Source organism: Eubalaena glacialis, chromosome 5, assembly GCF_028564815.1.
Source record: "Eubalaena glacialis isolate mEubGla1 chromosome 5, mEubGla1.1.hap2.+ XY, whole genome shotgun sequence".
Taxonomy (NCBI): Eukaryota; Metazoa; Chordata; class Mammalia; order Artiodactyla; family Balaenidae; genus Eubalaena; species Eubalaena glacialis.
The window spans coordinates 134047521-134069356 of record NC_083720.1 but is presented as its reverse complement, the minus strand read 5'-3'; positions in this window follow the sequence as shown (position 1 = coordinate 134069356).

The window sequence follows — 21836 nt, the reverse complement described above, 5'->3', positions numbered from 1 at the left end:
ATTTCCACAGAGAAAGACACTCACAGACTTAGAAAACAAACTATGCTCATCTAAAAGGAAAGGTGGGGGGGAATGGATCAATTAACATCAGTGTTACTATATGGATACAAATTCATATCATATACGTATATCAAAAAGACCGACCCTATAGCAAGGGAGGTCTACGGAACACTCTGTAATATTTTACCTGGGAAGAGGATCTGTACATGCATAGACATATATAATGTACAAATGAACCAGATATTGTAAACCTAGGACAAATAATATTCTAATCTATACCCCAATTAAAAAATTTAAAAAAAAAGAAGTAATGAGACATACACTAATGGGGGTTTCTCCTAGCACATTCCATTCTAATTTACAACCTAGGAACACGACTTCCAGAAAGACTCTGCTGCCCTAGTACCCAGATTTGACAACGGAGAAATGCTGCCTCCTTGTGGCCGTTTCCCTTAACAGCAGCTTTAAACCCATTGCTAAAGGTCCCTAAATATTCACCAACGTTGCAGTTCTGTAAATGACACCTGCCCTCCAAAAAAGGCCTGGGGTCGAAAATCGAGTAATAAATTCAAAAGAGGGCAACCTTCCAAGAAGACAAATTCAAGACGTATATGGTACTCATACTTTTTTCTGTTTTTTTTTCACAGAAAGGAAAAGGCGTGGGAAAATGTTGAATTTTAGGAATTTTTAAAGACATGCAAACCCAAATTAGAAAAACCTATCAGCTCACAGCAGTCAGAATGGCCATTAGCGAAAACGGTGCAAACAATAAATGCTGAAGGGATTGTGGAGAAATGCGTACCCTCGGTTCTAAGGGCCATGTGGTAAGAGCCACTAATGAAAACACAATGGAGGTGCTTTGAAAAAGGAAACATTGAGCTACCAGTCCATCAATCACACCCACTGCTGGGCCTATCTCCTGAGACAATGAGAATCAAAAAGTCACAGGCTGGCAATCCTGCACTCCAGCAATATTTACTATAGCCATCACTTGGAAGCAATGAAAATGTCCATCATCAGAGGAAGGAACCAAGAAGAAGTGGTCCATGTACACAATGGAATATTTCTCCAATAAAAACTATAAATTAAATTTAAAAAAACAAACAAAAGGAAGGAGATATCAGCTTCTGTGGGTTTACCCGGGCACATTCCACTCTAATTTATCAGCGAGGAACACCGCTGGCCGGGAGGTCTGTTTCCCTAGTTACCAGAGTGGGGATCGTAGAAAGGATGCCGCCCTCTGGCCGTTACCTGCAAAAGCAGCTGTAAAGCCTGTGCTAATGGTCACTTCATATGAACAAGTACTGCAGGGCTGTAAGTGAAACCTGCCCTCAAAATGTCTTGAGGGAAGTAATGGCCAAAACATTTTAAAATGTGACACATACTTGAAGCAAACACTTTGAAGAACTAAGCTGTAATCACAGTTTGAAAAATAAAACGGACATGCCTTACAGGCCAATTTCAACGGAATATGACACACATGCAGATTCAACCACAAATTGGTATCAGCTCACACCAGTCAGAATCGCCATCAGCAAGAAATCTATAAACAGTAAATGCTGAAGGTGTTGTGGAGAAATGCATACCGTGAACTTTAAGAGGGACATAACCTGGAAAGAGCCACTAATGAGAACAGAATGGAGGGGCCTTTAAAAGGTAAACATTGAGCTCCCGTATGATCCAGCGGGCCCATTCCTGGACCTATAACCTAGGAAGACAGAATTGGAAAGACACAGGCAGACAAATGTGCACTGCACAGTATTACAATAGCCAAGATATGGAAGTAACCAAGAAGTCCACCAACAGATGGGTGGACCAGGAAGAACTGCTACATGTCGAGATGGAATATTAGTTAGCGAAAGAATGAAACAATGCCATTTGCAGCACCATAGGTGAGTCTAGAAGTAATCACGCAACTTGTGGTAAGTGAGAAAGCGAAAGACACAGGTCCTATCATATCACTTATAGGTGTTACCTAAAATTCGATACCAATGAAGATATTTCCACAGAGAAGGGCAATCACAGGTTCATTAAACTTATGGTTCACCAAATGGAAAGGTGTGAGGAGTAGATACATTATGACATTGGGGTTAACAGAGATATACAAACACATGTGAAATATATAATCACCAAATACCTACGGAATACCAAGAGAGGATTACTCAATATTCTCTCATAATCTACATGGAAAAAGGATCCGACGAATAATAGATACATGTATATTTGTGAAAGAACCACATCTTGCACACCTAGAATAAACAAAACGTTGTAATCAAATTTGCTGTGATAAAAAATAAAAAAGAGTTAAAAATACGCATAAGAAGTAATGAGCCATAACCATGAAGGGCTTTTTCCCGGCACATTCCATTCTAATTTACAACCTACAACACGACTTCCATTAAGGCTCTGTTGCCCTAGTAACCAGATTTGGTAAAGGAGAAATGCTGCCGCCTTGCGGCCGTTTCCCACAAGAGCGGCTTTAAACCCACAGCTAATGGTCACTGAACATTCACAAGGACTTGGGGCAGTAAAGCACACCTGCCCTCCGAAATTGTGCTGAGGTGGGGAATGAACAAAAAAATTCAAAACAGGCAAATCTTTCAGGAAGATAGTATGAGGTGGTAAGTTTTACTCACTCTCTTTAAAGAAAAGGAAAATGGATAAAAGCTCAACCTCAGGAAGTATTAGACTCATGCAATCTAATCTACAAAAAGGTTTCAACTCTCCCCAGTCGACTGACCATCAGCAAAAGGTCTACAAACAATAAAGGCTGCAGGCGTTTTAGAGAACTCTGTACCCTCTACTTGCTGGTGAGATGTGAAAGGGTAACAGCCAATAATGAGAACAGAAAGGAGCTGCGTTGAAAAGGAAAAATTGAGGTACCATTCAATCCAGCAGGTGAACCACTGGGTCTGTCACCTGAGAAGACCAGAATCGAGAAGACACAGGCTGCAAAAGCTGCACTGCAGCCTTATTCACAATAGCCAAGACAGTGAAGCTACCAAAATGTCCATCAACAGGTGAATGGATAAAAAGTAGTGGTCCATGTACACGATGGAATCTTAGCCATGGAAAACAATGAAACACTGCTCTTTGAGGCACCACAGATGAGCCTGGAGATAATCACAAGACATGAGGTAAGTCGGAAAGCAAAAGACCTCTATCCTATGATATCACTTATAGGCGTTATCTAATAACTGACACAAATGAACCTATTTCCACAGAGAAAGACACTCACAGACTTAGAAAACAAACTATGCTCATCTAAAAGGAAAGGTGGGGGGGAATGGATCAATTAACATCAGTGTTACTATATGGATACAAATTCATATCATATACGTATATCAAAAAGACCGACCGTATAGCAAGGGAGGTCTACGGAACACTCTGTAATATTTTACATGGGAAGAGGATCTGTACATGCATAGACATATATAATGTACAAATGAACCAGATATTGTAAACCTAGGACAAATAATATTCTAATCTATACCCCAATTAAAAAATTTAAAAAAAAAGAAGTAATGAGACATACACTAATGGGGGTTTCTCCTAGCACATTCCATTCTAATTTACAACCTAGGAACACGACTTCCAGAAAGACTCTGCTGCCCTAGTACCCAGATTTGACAACGGAGAAATGCTGCCTCCTTGTGGCCGTTTCCCTTAACAGCAGCTTTAAACCCATTGCTAAAGGTCCCTAAATATTCACCAATGTTGCAGTTCTGTAAATGACACCTGCCCTCCAAAAAAGGCCTGGGGTCGAAAATCGAGTAATAAATTCAAAAGAGGGCAACCTTCCAAGAAGACAAATTCAAGACGTATATGGTACTCATACTTTTTTCTGTTTTTTTTTCACAGAAAGGAAAAGGCGTGGGAAAATGTTGAATTTTAGGAATTTTTAAAGACATGCAAACCCAAATTAGAAAAACCTATCAGCTCACAGCAGTCAGAATGGCCATTAGCGAAAACGGTGCAAACAATAAATGCTGAAGGGATTGTGGAGAAATGCGTACCCTCGGTTCTAAGGGCCATGTGGTAAGAGCCACTAATGAAAACACAATGGAGGTGCTTTGAAAAGGGAAACATTGAGCTACCAGTCCATCAATCACACCCACTGCTGGGCCTATCTCCTGAGACAATGAGAATCAAAAAGTCACAGGCTGGCAATCCTGCACTCCAGCAATATTTACTATAGCCATCACTTGGAAGCAATGAAAATGTCCATCATCAGAGGAAGGAACCAAGAAGAAGTGGTCCATGTACACAATGGAATATTTCTCCAATAAAAACTATAAATTAAATTTAAAAAAACAAACAAAAGGAAGGAGATATCAGCTTCTGTGGGTTTACCCGGGCACATTCCACTCTAATTTATCAGCGAGGAACACCGCTGGCCGGGAGGTCTGTTTCCCTAGTTACCAGAGTGGGGATCGTAGAAAGGATGCCGCCCTCTGGCCGTTACCTGCAAAAGCAGCTGTAAAGCCTGTGCTAATGGTCACTTCATATGAACAAGTACTGCAGGGCTGTAAGTGAAACCTGCCCTCAAAATGTCTTGAGGGAAGTAATGGCCAAAACATTTTAAAATGTGACACATACTTGAAGCAAACACTTTGAAGAACTAAGCTGTAATCACAGTTTGAAAAATAAAACGGACATGCCTTACAGGCCAATTTCAACGGAATATGACACACATGCAGATTCAACCACAAATTGGTATCAGCTCACACCAGTCAGAATCGCCATCAGCAAGAAATCTATAAACAGTAAATGCTGAAGGTGTTGTGGAGAAATGCATACCGTGAACTTTAAGAGGGACATAACCTGGAAAGAGCCACTAATGAGAACAGAATGGAGAGGCCTTTAAAAGGTAAACATTGAGCTCCCGTATGATCCAGCCGGCCCATTCCTGGACCTATAACCTAGGAAGACAGAATTGGAAAGACACAGGCAGACAAATGTGCACTGCACAGTATTACAATAGCCAAGATATGGAAGTAACCAAAAAGTCCACCAACAGATGGGTGGACCAGGAAGAACTGCTACATGTCGAGATGGAATATTAGTTAGCGAAAGAATGAAACAATGCCATTTGCAGCACCATAGGTGAGTCTAGAAGTAATCACGCAACTTGTGGTAAGTGAGAAAGCGAAAGACACAGGTCCTATCATATCACTTATAGGTGTTACCTAAAATTCGATACCAATGAAGATATTTCCACAGAGAAGGGCAATCACAGGTTCATTAAACTTATGGTTCACCAAATGGAAAGGTGTGAGGAGTAGATACATTACGACATTGGGATTAACAGAGATATACAAACACATGTGAAATATATAATCACCAAATACCTACGGAATACCAAGAGAGGACTACTCAATATTCTCTCATAATCTACATGGAAAAAGGATCCGACGAATAATAGATATATGTATATTTGTGAAAGAACCACATCTTGCACACCTAGAATAAACAAAACGTTGTAATCAAATTTGCTGTGATAAAAAATAAAAAAGAGTTAAAAATACGCATAAGAAGTAATGAGCCATAACCATGAAGGGCTTTTTCCCGGCACATTCCATTCTAATTTACAACCTACAACACGACTTCCATTAAGGCTCTGTTGCCCTAGTAACCAGATTTGGTAAAGGAGAAATGCTGCCGCCTTGCGGCCGTTTCCCACAAGAGCGGCTTTAAACCCACAGCTAATGGTCACTGAACATTCACAAGGACTTGGGGCAGTAAAGGACACCTGCCCTCCAAAATTGTGCTGAGGTGGGGAATGAACAAAAAAATTCAAAACAGGCAAATCTTTCAGGAAGATAGTATGAGGTGGTAAGTTTTACTCACTCTCTTTAAAGAAAAGGAAAATGGATAAAAGCTCAACCTCAGGAAGTATTAGACTCATGCAATCTAATCTACAAAAAGGTTTCAACTCTCCCCAGTCGACTGACCATCAGCAAAAGGTCTACAAACAATAAAGGCTGCAGGCGTTTTAGAGAACTCTGTACCCTCTACTTGCTGGTGAGATGTGAAAGGGTAACAGCCAATAATGAGAACAGAAAGGAGCTGCGTTGAAAAGGAAAAATTGAGGTACCATTCAATCCAGCAGGTGAACCACTGGGTCTGTCACCTGAGAAGACCAGAATCGAGAAGACACAGGCTGCAAAAGCTGCACTGCAGCCTCATTCACAATAGCCAAGACAGTGAAGCTACCAAAATGTCCATCAACAGGTGAATGGATAAAAAGTAGTGGTCCATGTACACGATGGAATCTTAGCCATGGAAAACAATGAAACACTGCTCTTTGAGGCACCACAGATGAGCCTGGAGATAATCACAAGACATGAGGTAAGTCGGAAAGCAAAAGACCTCTATCCTATGATATCACTTATAGGCGTTATCTAATAACTGACACAAATGAACCTATTTCCACAGAGAAAGACACTCACAGACTTAGAAAACAAACTATGCTCATCTAAAAGGAAAGGTGGGGGGGAATGGATCAATTAACATCAGTGTTACTATATGGATACAAATTCATATCATATACGTATATCAAAAAGACCGACCCTATAGCAAGGGAGGTCTACGGAACACTCTGTAATATTTTACCTGGGAAGAGGATCTGTACATGCATAGACATATATAATGTACAAATGAACCAGATATTGTAAACCTAGGACAAATAATATTCTAATCTATACCCCAATTAAAAAATTTAAAAAAAAAGAAGTAATGAGACATACACTAATGGGGGTTTCTCCTAGCACATTCCATTCTAATTTACAACCTAGGAACACGACTTCCAGAAAGACTCTGCTGCCCTAGTACCCAGATTTGACAACGGAGAAATGCTGCCTCCTTGTGGCCGTTTCCCTTAACAGCAGCTTTAAACCCATTGCTAAAGGTCCCTAAATATTCACCAACGTTGCAGTTCTGTAAATGACACCTGCCCTCCAAAAAAGGCCTGGGGTCGAAAATCGAGTAATAAATTCAAAAGAGGGCAACCTTCCAAGAAGACAAATTCAAGACGTATATGGTACTCATACTTTTTTCTGTTTTTTTTTCACAGAAAGGAAAAGGCGTGGGAAAATGTTGAATTTTAGGAATTTCTAAAGACATGCAAACCCAAATTAGAAAAACCTATCAGCTCACAGCAGTCAGAATGGCCATTAGCGAAAACGGTGCAAACAATAAATGCTGAAGGGATTGTGGAGAAATGCGTACCCTCGGTTCTAAGGGCCATGTGGTAAGAGCCACTAATGAAAACACAATGGAGGTGCTTTGAAAAGGGAAACATTGAGCTACCAGTCCATCAATCACACCCACTGCTGGGCCTATCTCCTGAGACAATGAGAATCAAAAAGTCACAGGCTGGCAATCCTGCACTCCAGCAATATTTACTATAGCCATCACTTGGAAGCAATGAAAATGTCCATCATCAGAGGAAGGAACCAAGAAGAAGTGGTCCATGTACACAATGGAATATTTCTCCAATAAAAACTATAAATTAAATTTAAAAAACAAACAAAAGGAAGGAGATATCAGCTTCTGTGGGTTTACCCGGGCACATTCCACTCTAATTTATCAGTGAGGAACACCGCTGGCCGGGAGGTCTGTTTCCCTAGTTACCAGAGTGGGGATCGTAGAAAGGATGCCGCCCTCTGGCCGTTACCTGCAAAAGCAGCTGTAAAGCCTGTGCTAATGGTCACTTCATATGAACAAGTACTGCAGGGCTGTAAGTGAAACCTGCCCTCAAAATGTCTTGAGGGAAGTAATGGCCAAAACATTTTAAAATGTGACACATACTTGAAGCAAACACTTTGAAGAACTAAGCTGTAATCACAGTTTGAAAAATAAAACGGACATGCCTTACAGGCCAATTTCAACGGAATATGACACACATGCAGATTCAACCACAAATTGGTATCAGCTCACACCAGTCAGAATCGCCATCAGCAAGAAATCTATAAACAGTAAATGCTGAAGGTGTTGTGGAGAAATGCATACCGTGAACTTTAAGAGGGACATAACCTGGAAAGAGCCACTAATGAGAACAGAATGGAGGGGCCTTTAAAAGGTAAACATTGAGCTCCCGTATGATCCAGCCGGCCCATTCCTGGACCTATAACCTAGGAAGACAGAATTGGAAAGACACAGGCAGACAAATGTGCACTGCACAGTATTACAATAGCCAAGATATGGAAGTAACCAAAAAGTCCACCAACAGATGGGTGGACCAGGAAGAACTGCTACATGTCGAGATGGAATATTAGTTAGCGAAAGAATGAAACAATGCCATTTGCAGCACCATAGGTGAGTCTAGAAGTAATCACGCAACTTGTGGTAAGTGAGAAAGCGAAAGACACAGGTCCTATCATATCACTTATAGGTGTTACCTAAAATTCGATACCAATGAAGATATTTCCACAGAGAAGGGCAATCACAGGTTCATTAAACTTATGGTTCACCAAATGGAAAGGTGTGAGGAGTAGATACATTACGACATTGGGGTTAACAGAGATATACAAACACATGTGAAATATATAATCACCAAATACCTACGGAATACCAAGAGAGGACTACTCAATATTCTCTCATAATCTACATGGAAAAAGGATCCGACGAATAATAGATATATGTATATTTGTGAAAGAACCACATCTTGCACACCTAGAATAAACAAAACGTTGTAATCAAATTTGCTGTGATAAAAAATAAAAAAGAGTTAAAAATACGCATAAGAAGTAATGAGCCATAACCATAAAGGGCTTTTTCCCGGCACATTCCATTCTAATTTACAACCTACAACACGACTTCCATTAAGGCTCTGTTGCCCTAGTAACCAGATTTGGTAAAGGAGAAATGCTGCCACCTTGCGGCCGTTTCCCACAAGAGCGGCTTTAAACCCACAGCTAATGGTCACTGAACATTCACAAGGACTTGGGGCAGTAAAGGACACCTGCCCTCCAAAATTGTGCTGAGGTGGGGAATGAACAAAAAAATTCAAAACAGGCAAATCTTTCAGGAAGATAGTATGAGGTGGTAAGTTTTACTCACTCTCTTTAAAGAAAAGGAAAATGGATAAAAGCTCAACCTCAGGAAGTATTAGACTCATGCAATCTAATCTACAAAAAGGTTTCAACTCTCCCCAGTCGACTGACCATCAGCAAAAGGTCTACAAACAATAAAGGCTGCAGGCGTTTTAGAGAACTCTGTACCCTCTACTTGCTGGTGAGATGTGAAAGGGTAACAGCCAATAATGAGAACAGAAAGGAGCTGCGTTGAAAAGGAAAAATTGAGGTACCATTCAATCCAGCAGGTGAACCACTGGGTCTGTCACCTGAGAAGACCAGAATCGAGAAGACACAGGCTGCAAAAGCTGCACTGCAGCCTCATTCACAATAGCCAAGACAGTGAAGCTACCAAAATGTCCATCAACAGGTGAATGGATAAAAAGTAGTGGTCCATGTACACGATGGAATCTTAGCCATGGAAAACAATGAAACACTGCTCTTTGAGGCACCACAGATGAGCCTGGAGATAATCACAAGACATGAGGTAAGTCGGAAAGCAAAAGACCTCTATCCTATGATATCACTTATAGGCGTTATCTAATAACTGACACAAATGAACCTATTTCCACAGAGAAAGACACTCACAGACTTAGAAAACAAACTATGCTCATCTAAAAGGAAAGGTGGGGGGGAATGGATCAATTAACAGCAGTGTTACTATATGGATACAAATTCATATCATATACGTATATCAAAAAGACCGACCCTATAGCAAGGGAGGTCTACGGAACACTCTGTAATATTTTACCTGGGAAGAGGATCTGTACATGCATAGACATATATAATGTACAAATGAACCAGATATTGTAAACCTAGGACAAATAATATTCTAATCTATACCCCAATTAAAAAATTTAAAAAAAAAGAAGTAATGAGACATACACTAATGGGGGTTTCTCCTAGCACATTCCATTCTAATTTACAACCTAGGAACACGACTTCCAGAAAGACTCTGCTGCCCTAGTACCCAGATTTGACAACGGAGAAATGCTGCCTCCTTGTGGCCGTTTCCCTTAACAGCAGCTTTAAACCCATTGCTAAAGGTCCCTAAATATTCACCAACGTTGCAGTTCTGTAAATGACACCTGCCCTCCAAAAAAGGCCTGGGGTCGAAAATCGAGTAATAAATTCAAAAGAGGGCAACCTTCCAAGAAGACAAATTCAAGACGTATATGGTACTCATACTTTTTTCTGTTTTTTTTTCACAGAAAGGAAAAGGCGTGGGAAAATGTTGAATTTTAGGAATTTTTAAAGACATGCAAACCCAAATTAGAAAAACCTATCAGCTCACAGCAGTCAGAATGGCCATTAGCGAAAACGGTGCAAACAATAAATGCTGAAGGGATTGTGGAGAAATGCGTACCCTCGGTTCTAAGGGCCATGTGGTAAGAGCCACTAATGAAAACACAATGGAGGTGCTTTGAAAAGGGAAACATTGAGCTACCAGTCCATCAATCACACCCACTGCTGGGCCTATCTCCTGAGACAATGAGAATCAAAAAGTCACAGGCTGGCAATCCTGCACTCCAGCAATATTTACTATAGCCATCACTTGGAAGCAATGAAAATGTCCATCATCAGAGGAAGGAACCAAGAAGAAGTGGTCCATGTACACAATGGAATATTTCTCCAATAAAAACTATAAATTAAATTTAAAAAACAAACAAAAGGAAGGAGATATCAGCTTCTGTGGGTTTACCCGGGCACATTCCACTCTAATTTATCAGCGAGGAACACCGCTGGCCGGGAGGTCTGTTTCCCTAGTTACCAGAGTGGGGATCGTAGAAAGGATGCCGCCCTCTGGCCGTTACCTGCAAAAGCAGCTGTAAAGCCTGTGCTAATGGTCACTTCATATGAACAAGTACTGCAGGGCTGTAAGTGAAACCTGCCCTCAAAATGTCTTGAGGGAAGTAATGGCCAAAACATTTTAAAATGTGACACATACTTGAAGCAAACACTTTGAAGAACTAAGCTGTAATCACAGTTTGAAAAATAAAACGGACATGCCTTACAGGCCAATTTCAACGGAATATGACACACATGCAGATTCAACCACAAATTGGTATCAGCTCACACCAGTCAGAATCGCCATCAGCAAGAAATCTATAAACAGTAAATGCTGAAGGTGTTGTGGAGAAATGCATACCGTGAACTTTAAGAGGGACATAACCTGGAAAGAGCCACTAATGAGAACAGAATGGAGGGGCCTTTAAAAGGTAAACATTGAGCTCCCGTATGATCCAGCCGGCCCATTCCTGGACCTATAACCTAGGAAGACAGAATTGGAAAGACACAGGCAGGCAAATGTGCACTGCACAGTATTACAATAGCCAAGATATGGAAGTAACCAAAAAGTCCACCAACAGATGGGTGGACCAGGAAGAACTGCTACATGTCGAGATGGAATATTAGTTAGCGAAAGAATGAAACAATGCCATTTGCAGCACCATAGGTGAGTCTAGAAGTAATCACGCAACTTGTGGTAAGTGAGAAAGCGAAAGACACAGGTCCTATCATATCACTTATAGGTGTTACCTAAAATTCGATACCAATGAAGATATTTCCACAGAGAAGGGCAATCACAGGTTCATTAAACTTATGGTTCACCAAATGGAAAGGTGTGAGGAGTAGATACATTACGACATTGGGGTTAACAGAGATATACAAACACATGTGAAATATATAATCACCAAATACCTACGGAATACCAAGAGAGGACTACTCAATATTCTCTCATAATCTACATGGAAAAAGGATCCGACGAATAATAGATATATGTATATTTGTGAAAGAACCACATCTTGCACACCTAGAATAAACAAAACGTTGTAATCAAATTTGCTGTGATAAAAAATAAAAAAGAGTTAAAAATACGCATAAGAAGTAATGAGCCATAACCATAAAGGGCTTTTTCCCGGCACATTCCATTCTAATTTACAACCTACAACACGACTTCCATTAAGGCTCTGTTGCCCTAGTAACCAGATTTGGTAAAGGAGAAATGCTGCCGCCTTGCGGCCGTTTCCCACAAGAGCGGCTTTAAACCCACAGCTAATGGTCACTGAACATTCACAAGGACTTGGGGCAGTAAAGGACACCTGCCCTCCAAAATTGTGCTGAGGTGGGGAATGAACAAAAAAATTCAAAACAGGCAAATCTTTCAGGAAGATAGTATGAGGTGGTAAGTTTTACTCACTCTCTTTAAAGAAAAGGAAAATGGATAAAAGCTCAACCTCAGGAAGTATTAGACTCATGCAATCTAATCTACAAAAAGGTTTCAACTCTCCCCAGTCGACTGACCATCAGCAAAAGGTCTACAAACAATAAAGGCTGCAGGCGTTTTAGAGAACTCTGTACCCTCTACTTGCTGGTGAGATGTGAAAGGGTAACAGCCAATAATGAGAACAGAAAGGAGCTGCGTTGAAAAGGAAAAATTGAGGTACCATTCAATCCAGCAGGTGAACCACTGGGTCTGTCACCTGAGAAGACCAGAATCGAGAAGACACAGGCTGCAAAAGCTGCACTGCAGCCTCATTCACAATAGCCAAGACAGTGAAGCTACCAAAATGTCCATCAACAGGTGAATGGATAAAAAGTAGTGGTCCATGTACACGATGGAATCTTAGCCATGGAAAACAATGAAACACTGCTCTTTGAGGCACCACAGATGAGCCTGGAGATAATCACAAGACATGAGGTAAGTCGGAAAGCAAAAGACCTCTATCCTATGATATCACTTATAGGCGTTATCTAATAACTGACACAAATGAACCTATTTCCACAGAGAAAGACACTCACAGACTTAGAAAACAAACTATGCTCATCTAAAAGGAAAGGTGGGGGGGAATGGATCAATTAACATCAGTGTTACTATATGGATACAAATTCATATCATATACGTATATCAAAAAGACCGACCCTATAGCAAGGGAGGTCTACGGAACACTCTGTAATATTTTACCTGGGAAGAGGATCTGTACATGCATAGACATATATAATGTACAAATGAACCAGATATTGTAAACCTAGGACAAATAATATTCTAATCTATACCCCAATTAAAAAATTTAAAAAAAAAGAAGTAATGAGACATACACTAATGGGGGTTTCTCCTAGCACATTCCATTCTAATTTACAACCTAGGAACACGACTTCCAGAAAGACTCTGCTGCCCTAGTACCCAGATTTGACAACGGAGAAATGCTGCCTCCTTGTGGCCGTTTCCCTTAACAGCAGCTTTAAACCCATTGCTAAAGGTCCCTAAATATTCACCAACGTTGCAGTTCTGTAAATGACACCTGCCCTCCAAAAAAGGCCTGGGGTCGAAAATCGAGTAATAAATTCTAAAGAGGGCAACCTTCCAAGAAGACAAATTCAAGACGTATATGGTACTCATACTTTTTTCTGTTTTTTTTTCACAGAAAGGAAAAGGCGTGGGAAAATGTTGAATTTTAGGAATTTTTAAAGACATGCAAACCCAAATTAGAAAAACCTATCAGCTCACAGCAGTCAGAATGGCCATTAGCGAAAACGGTGCAAACAATAAATGCTGAAGGGATTGTGGAGAAATGCGTACCCTCGGTTCTAAGGGCCATGTGGTAAGAGCCACTAATGAAAACACAATGGAGGTGCTTTGAAAAGGGAAACATTGAGCTACCAGTCCATCAATCACACCCACTGCTGGGCCTATCTCCTGAGACAATGAGAATCAAAAAGTCACAGGCTGGCAATCCTGCACTCCAGCAATATTTACTATAGCCATCACTTGGAAGCAATGAAAATGTCCATCATCAGAGGAAGGAACCAAGAAGAAGTGGTCCATGTACACAATGGAATATTTCTCCAATAAAAACTATAAATTAAATTTAAAAAAACAAACAAAAGGAAGGAGATATCAGCTTCTGTGGGTTTACCCGGGCACATTCCACTCTAATTTATCAGCGAGGAACACCGCTGGCCGGGAGGTCTGTTTCCCTAGTTACCAGAGTGGGGATCGTAGAAAGGATGCCGCCCTCTGGCCGTTACCTGCAAAAGCAGCTGTAAAGCCTGTGCTAATGGTCACTTCATATGAACAAGTACTGCAGGGCTGTAGGTGAAACCTGCCCTCAAAATGTCTTGAGGGAAGTAATGGCCAAAACATTTTAAAATGTGACACATACTTGAAGCAAACACTTTGAAGAACTAAGCTGTAATCACAGTTTGAAAAATAAAACGGACATGCCTTACAGGCCAATTTCAACGGAATATGACACACATGCAGATTCAACCACAAATTGGTATCAGCTCACACCAGTCAGAATCGCCATCAGCAAGAAATCTATAAACAGTAAATGCTGAAGGTGTTGTGGAGAAATGCATACCGTGAACTTTAAGAGGGACATAACCTGGAAAGAGGCACTAATGAGAACAGAATGGAGGGGCCTTTAAAAGGTAAACATTGAGCTCCCGTATGATCCAGCCGGCCCATTCCTGGACCTATAACCTAGGAAGACAGAATTGGAAAGACACAGGCAGACAAATGTGCACTGCACAGTATTACAATAGCCAAGATATGGAAGTAACCAAAAAGTCCACCAACAGATGGGTGGACCAGGAAGAACTGCTACATGTCGAGATGGAATATTAGTTAGCGAAAGAATGAAACAATGCCATTTGCAGCACCATAGGTGAGTCTAGAAGTAATCACGCAACTTGTGGTAAGTGAGAAAGCGAAAGACACAGGTCCTATCATATCACTTATAGGTGTTACCTAAAATTCGATACCAATGAAGATATTTCCACAGAGAAGGGCAATCACAGGTTCATTAAACTTATGGTTCACCAAATGGAAAGGTGTGAGGAGTAGATACATTACGACATTGGGGTTAACAGAGATATACAAACACATGTGAAATATATAATCACCAAATACCTACGGAATACCAAGAGAGGACTACTCAATATTCTCTCATAATCTACATGGAAAAAGGATCCGACGAATAATAGATATATGTATATTTGTGAAAGAACCACATCTTGCACACCTAGAATAAACAAAACGTTGTAATCAAATTTGCTGTGATAAAAAATAAAAAAGAGTTAAAAATACGCATAAGAAGTAATGAGCCATAACCATGAAGGGCTTTTTCCCGGCACATTCCATTCTAATTTACAACCTACAACACGACTTCCATTAAGGCTCTGTTGCCCTAGTAACCAGATTTGGTAAAGGAGAAATGCTGCCGCCTTGCGGCCGTTTCCCACAAGAGCGGCTTTAAACCCACAGCTAATGGTCACTGAACATTCACAAGGACTTGGGGCAGTAAAGGACACCTGCCCTCCGAAATTGTGCTGAGGTGGGGAATGAACAAAAAAATTCAAAACAGGCAAATCTTTCAGGAAGATAGTATGAGGTGGTAAGTTTTACTCACTCTCTTTAAAGAAAAGGAAAATGGATAAAAGCTCAACCTCAGGAAGTATTAGACTCATGCAATCTAATCTACAAAAAGGTTTCAACTCTCCCCAGTCGACTGACCATCAGCAAAAGGTCTACAAACAATAAAGGCTGCAGGCGTTTTAGAGAACTCTGTACCCTCTACTTGCTGGTGAGATGTGAAAGGGTAACAGCCAATAATGAGAACAGAAAGGAGCTGCGTTGAAAAGGAAAAATTGAGGTACCATTCAATCCAGCAGGTGAACCACTGGGTCTGTCACCTGAGAAGACCAGAATCGAGAAGACACAGGCTGCAAAAGCTGCACTGCAGCCTCATTCACAATAGCCAAGACAGTGAAGCTACCAAAATGTCCATCAACAGGTGAATGGATAAAAAGTAGTGGTCCATGTACACGATGGAATCTTAGCCATGGAAAACAATGAAACACTGCTCTTTGAGGCACCACAGATGAGCCTGGAGATAATCACAAGACATGAGGTAAGTCGGAAAGCAAAAGACCTCTATCCTATGATATCACTTATAGGCGTTATCTAATAACTGACACAAATGAACCTATTTCCACAGAGAAAGACACTCACAGACTTAGAAAACAAACTATGCTCATCTAAAAGGAAAGGTGGGGGGGAATGGATCAATTAACATCAGTGTTACTATATGGATACAAATTCATATCATATACGTATATCAAAAAGACCGACCCTATAGCAAGGGAGGTCTACGGAACACTCTGTAATATTTTACCTGGGAAGAGGATCTGTACATGCATAGACATATATAATGTACAAATGAACCAGATATTGTAAACCTAGGACAAATAATATTCTAATCTATACCCCAATTAAAAAATTTAAAAAAAAAGAAGTAATGAGACATACACTAATGGGGGTTTCTCCTAGCACATTCCATTCTAATTTACAACCTAGGAACACGACTTCCAGAAAGACTCTGCTGCCCTAGTACCCAGATTTGACAACGGAGAAATGTTGCCTCCTTGTGGCCGTTTCCCTTAACAGCAGCTTTAAACCCATTGCTAAAGGTCCCTAAATATTCACCAACGTTGCAGTTCTGTAAATGACACCTGCCCTCCAAAAAAGGCCTGGGGTCGAAAATCGAGTAATAAATTCAAAAGAGGGCAACCTTCCAAGAAGACAAATTCAAGACGTATATGGTACTCATACTTTTTTCTGTTTTTTTTTCACAGAAAGGAAAAGGCGTGGGAAAATGTTGAATTTTAGGAATTTTTAAAGACATGCAAACCCAAATTAGAAAAACCTATCAGCTCACAGCAGTCAGAATGGCCATTAGCGAAAACGGTGCAAACAATAAATGCTGAAGGGATTGTGGAGAAATGCGTACCCTCGGTTCTAAGGGCCATGTGGTAAGAGCCACTAATGAAAACACAATGGAGGTGCTTTGAAAAGGGAAACATTGAGCTACCAGTCCATCAATCACACCCACTGCTGGGCCTATCTCCTGAGACAATGAGAATCAAAAAGTCACAGGCTGGCAATCCTGCACTCCAGCAATATTTACTATAGCCATCACTTGGAAGCAATGAAAATGTCCATCATCAGAGGAAGGAACCAAGAAGAAGTGGTCCATGTACACAATGGAATATTTCTCCAATAAAAACTATAAATTAAATTTAAAAAACAAACAAAAGGAAGGAGATATCAGCTTCTGTGGGTTTACCCGGGCACATTCCACTCTAATTTATCAGCGAGGAACACCGCTGGCCGGGAGGTCTGTTTCCCTAGTTACCAGAGTGGGGATCGTAGAAAGGATGCCGCCCTCTGGCCGTTACCTGCAAAAGCAGCTGTAAAGCCTGTGCTAATGGTCACTTCATATGAACAAGTACTGCAGGGCTGTAAGTGAAACCTGCCCTCAAAATGTCTTGAGGGAAGTAATGGCCAAAACATTTTAAAATGTGACACATACTTGAAGCAAACACTTTGAAGAACTAAGCTGTAATCACAGTTTGAAAAATAAAACGGACATGCCTTACAGGCCAATTTCAACGGAATATGACACACATGCAGATTCAACCACAAATTGGTATCAGCTCACACCAGTCAGAATCGCCATCAGCAAGAAATCTATAAACAGTAAATGCTGAAGGTGTTGTGGAGAAATGCATACCGTGAACTTTAAGAGGGACATAACCTGGAAAGAGGCACTAATGAGAACAGAATGGAGGGGCCTTTAAAAGGTAAACATTGAGCTCCCGTATGATCCAGCCGGCCCATTCCTGGACCTATAACCTAGGAAGACAGAATTGGAAAGACACAGGCAGACAAATGTGCACTGCACAGTATTACAATAGCCAAGATATGGAAGTAACCAAAAAGTCCACCAACAGATGGGTGGACCAGGAAGAACTGCTACATGTCGAGATGGAATATTAGTTAGCGAAAGAATGAAACAATGCCATTTGCAGCACCATAGGTGAGTCTAGAAGTAATCACGCAACTTGTGGTAAGTGAGAAAGCGAAAGACACAGGTCCTATCATATCACTTATAGGTGTTACCTAAAATTCGATACCAGTGAAGATATTTCCACAGAGAAGGGCAATCACAGGTTCATTAAACTTATGGTTCACCAAATGGAAAGGTGTGAGGAGTAGATACATTACGACATTGGGGTTAACAGAGATATACAAACACATGTGAAATATATAATCACCAAATACCTACGGAATACCAAGAGAGGACTACTCAATATTCTCTCATAATCTACATGGAAAAAGGATCCGACGAATAATAGATATATGTATATTTGTGAAAGAACCACATCTTGCACACCTAGAATAAACAAAACGTTGTAATCAAATTTGCTGTGATAAAAAATAAAAAAGAGTTAAAAATACGCATAAGAAGTAATGAGCCATAACCATAAAGGGCTTTTTCCCGGCACATTCCATTCTAATTTACAACCTACAACACGACTTCCATTAAGGCTCTGTTGCCCTAGTAACCAGATTTGGTAAAGGAGAAATGCTGCCGCCTTGCGGCCGTTTCCCACAAGAGCGGCTTTAAACCCACAGCTAATGGTCACTGAACATTCACAAGGACTTGGGGCAGTAAAGGACACCTGCCCTCCAAAATTGTGCTGAGGTGGGGAATGAACAAAAAAATTCAAAACAGGCAAATCTTTCAGGAAGATAGTATGAGGTGGTAAGTTTTACTCACTCTCTTTAAAGAAAAGGAAAATGGATAAAAGCTCAACCTCAGGAAGTATTAGACTCATGCAATCTAATCTACAAAAAGGTTTCAACTCTCCCCAGTCGACTGACCATCAGCAAAAGGTCTACAAACAATAAAGGCTGCAGGCGTTTTAGAGAACTCTGTACCCTCTACTTGCTGGTGAGATGTGAAAGGGTAACAGCCAATAATGAGAACAGAAAGGAGCTGCGTTGAAAAGGAAAAATTGAGGTACCATTCAATCCAGCAGGTGAACCACTGGGTCTGTCACCTGAGAAGACCAGAATCGAGAAGACACAGGCTGCAAAAGCTGCACTGCAGCCTCATTCACAATAGCCAAGACAGTGAAGCTACCAAAATGTCCATCAACAGGTGAATGGATAAAAAGTAGTGGTCCATGTACACGATGGAATCTTAGCCATGGAAAACAATGAAACACTGCTCTTTGAGGCACCACAGATGAGCCTGGAGATAATCACAAGACATGAGGTAAGTCGGAAAGCAAAAGACCTCTATCCTATGATATCACTTATAGGCGTTATCTAATAACTGACACAAATGAACCTATTTCCACAGAGAAAGACACTCACAGACTTAGAAAACAAACTATGCTCATCTAAAAGGAAAGGTGGGGGGGAATGGATCAATTAACAGCAGTGTTACTATATGGATACAAATTCATATCATATACGTATATCAAAAAGACCGACCCTATAGCAAGGGAGGTCTACGGAACACTCTGTAATATTTTACCTGGGAAGAGGATCTGTACATGCATAGACATATATAATGTACAAATGAACCAGATATTGTAAACCTAGGACAAATAATATTCTAATCTATACCCCAATTAAAAAATTTAAAAAAAAAGAAGTAATGAGACATACACTAATGGGGGTTTCTCCTAGCACATTCCATTCTAATTTACAACCTAGGAACACGACTTCCAGAAAGACTCTGCTGCCCTAGTACCCAGATTTGACAACGGAGAAATGCTGCCTCCTTGTGGCCGTTTCCCTTAACAGCAGCTTTAAACCCATTGCTAAAGGTCCCTAAATATTCACCAACGTTGCAGTTCTGTAAATGACACCTGCCCTCCAAAAAAGGCCTGGGGTCGAAAATCGAGTAATAAATTCAAAAGAGGGCAACCTTCCAAGAAGACAAATTCAAGACGTATATGGTACTCATACTTTTTTCTGTTTTTTTTTCACAGAAAGGAAAAGGCGTGGGAAAATGTTGAATTTTAGGAATTTTTAAAGACATGCAAACCCAAATTAGAAAAACCTATCAGCTCACAGCAGTCAGAATGGCCATTAGCGAAAACGGTGCAAACAATAAATGCTGAAGGGATTGTGGAGAAATGCGTACCCTCGGTTCTAAGGGCCATGTGGTAAGAGCCACTAATGAAAACACAATGGAGGTGCTTTGAAAAGGGAAACATTGAGCTACCAGTCCATCAATCACACCCACTGCTGGGCCTATCTCCTGAGACAATGAGAATCAAAAAGTCACAGGCTGGCAATCCTGCACTCCAGCAATATTTACTATAGCCATCACTTGGAAGCAATGAAAATGTCCATCATCAGAGGAAGGAACCAAGAAGAAGTGGTCCATGTACACAATGGAATATTTCTCCAATAAAAACTATAAATTAAATTTAAAAAAACAAACAAAAGGAAGGAGATATCAGCTTCTGTGGGTTTACCCGGGCACATTCCACTCTAATTTATCAGCGAGGAACACCGCTGGCCGGGAGGTCTGTTTCCCTAGTTACCAGAGTGGGGATCGTAGAAAGGATGCCGCCCTCTGGCCGTTACCTGCAAAAGCAGCTGTAAAGCCTGTGCTAATGGTCACTTCATATGAACAAGTACTGCAGGGCTGTAAGTGAAACCTGCCCTCAAAATGTCTTGAGGGAAGTAATGGCCAAAACATTTTAAAATGTGACACATACTTGAAGCAAACACTTTGAAGAACTAAGCTGTAATCACAGTTTGAAAAATAAAACGGACATGCCTTACAGGCCAATTTCAACGGAATATGACACACATGCAGATTCAACCACAAATTGGTATCAGCTCACACCAGTCAGAATCGCCATCAGCAAGAAATCTATAAACAGTAAATGCTGAAGGTGTTGTGGAGAAATGCATACCGTGAACTTTAAGAGGGACATAACCTGGAAAGAGCCACTAATGAGAACAGAATGGAGGGGCCTTTAAAAGGTAAACATTGAGCTCCCGTATGATCCAGCCGGCCCATTCCTGGACCTATAACCTAGGAAGACAGAATTGGAAAGACACAGGCAGACAAATGTGCACTGCACAGTATTACAATAGCCAAGATATGGAAGTAACCAAAAAGTCCACCAACAGATGGGTGGACCAGGAAGAACTGCTACATGTCGAGATGGAATATTAGTTAGCGAAAGAATGAAACAGTGCCATTTGCAGCACCATAGGTGAGTCTGGAAGTAATCACGCAACTTGTGGTAAGTGAGAAAGCGAAAGACACAGGTCCTATCATATCACTTATAGGTGTTACCTAAAATTCGATACCAGTGAAGATATTTCCACAGAGAAGGGCAATCACAGGTTCATTAAACTTATGGTTCACCAAATGGAAAGGTGTGAGGAGTAGATACATTACGACATTGGGGTTAACAGAGATATACAAACACATGTGAAATATATAATCACCAAATACCTACGGAATACCAAGAGAGGACTACTCAATATTCTCTCATAATCTACATGGAAAAAGGATCCGACGAATAATAGATATATGTATATTTGTGAAAGAACCACATCTTGCACACCTAGAATAAACAAAACGTTGTAATCAAATTTGCTGTGATAAAAAATAAAAAAGAGTTAAAAATACGCATAAGAAGTAATGAGCCATAACCATAAAGGGCTTTTTCCCGGCACATTCCATTCTAATTTACAACCTACAACACGACTTCCATTAAGGCTCTGTTGCCCTAGTAACCAGATTTGGTAAAGGAGAAATGCTGCCGCCTTGCGGCCGTTTCCCACAAGAGCGGCTTTAAACCCACAGCTAATGGTCACTGAACATTCACAAGGACTTGGGGCAGTAAAGGACACCTGCCCTCCAAAATTGT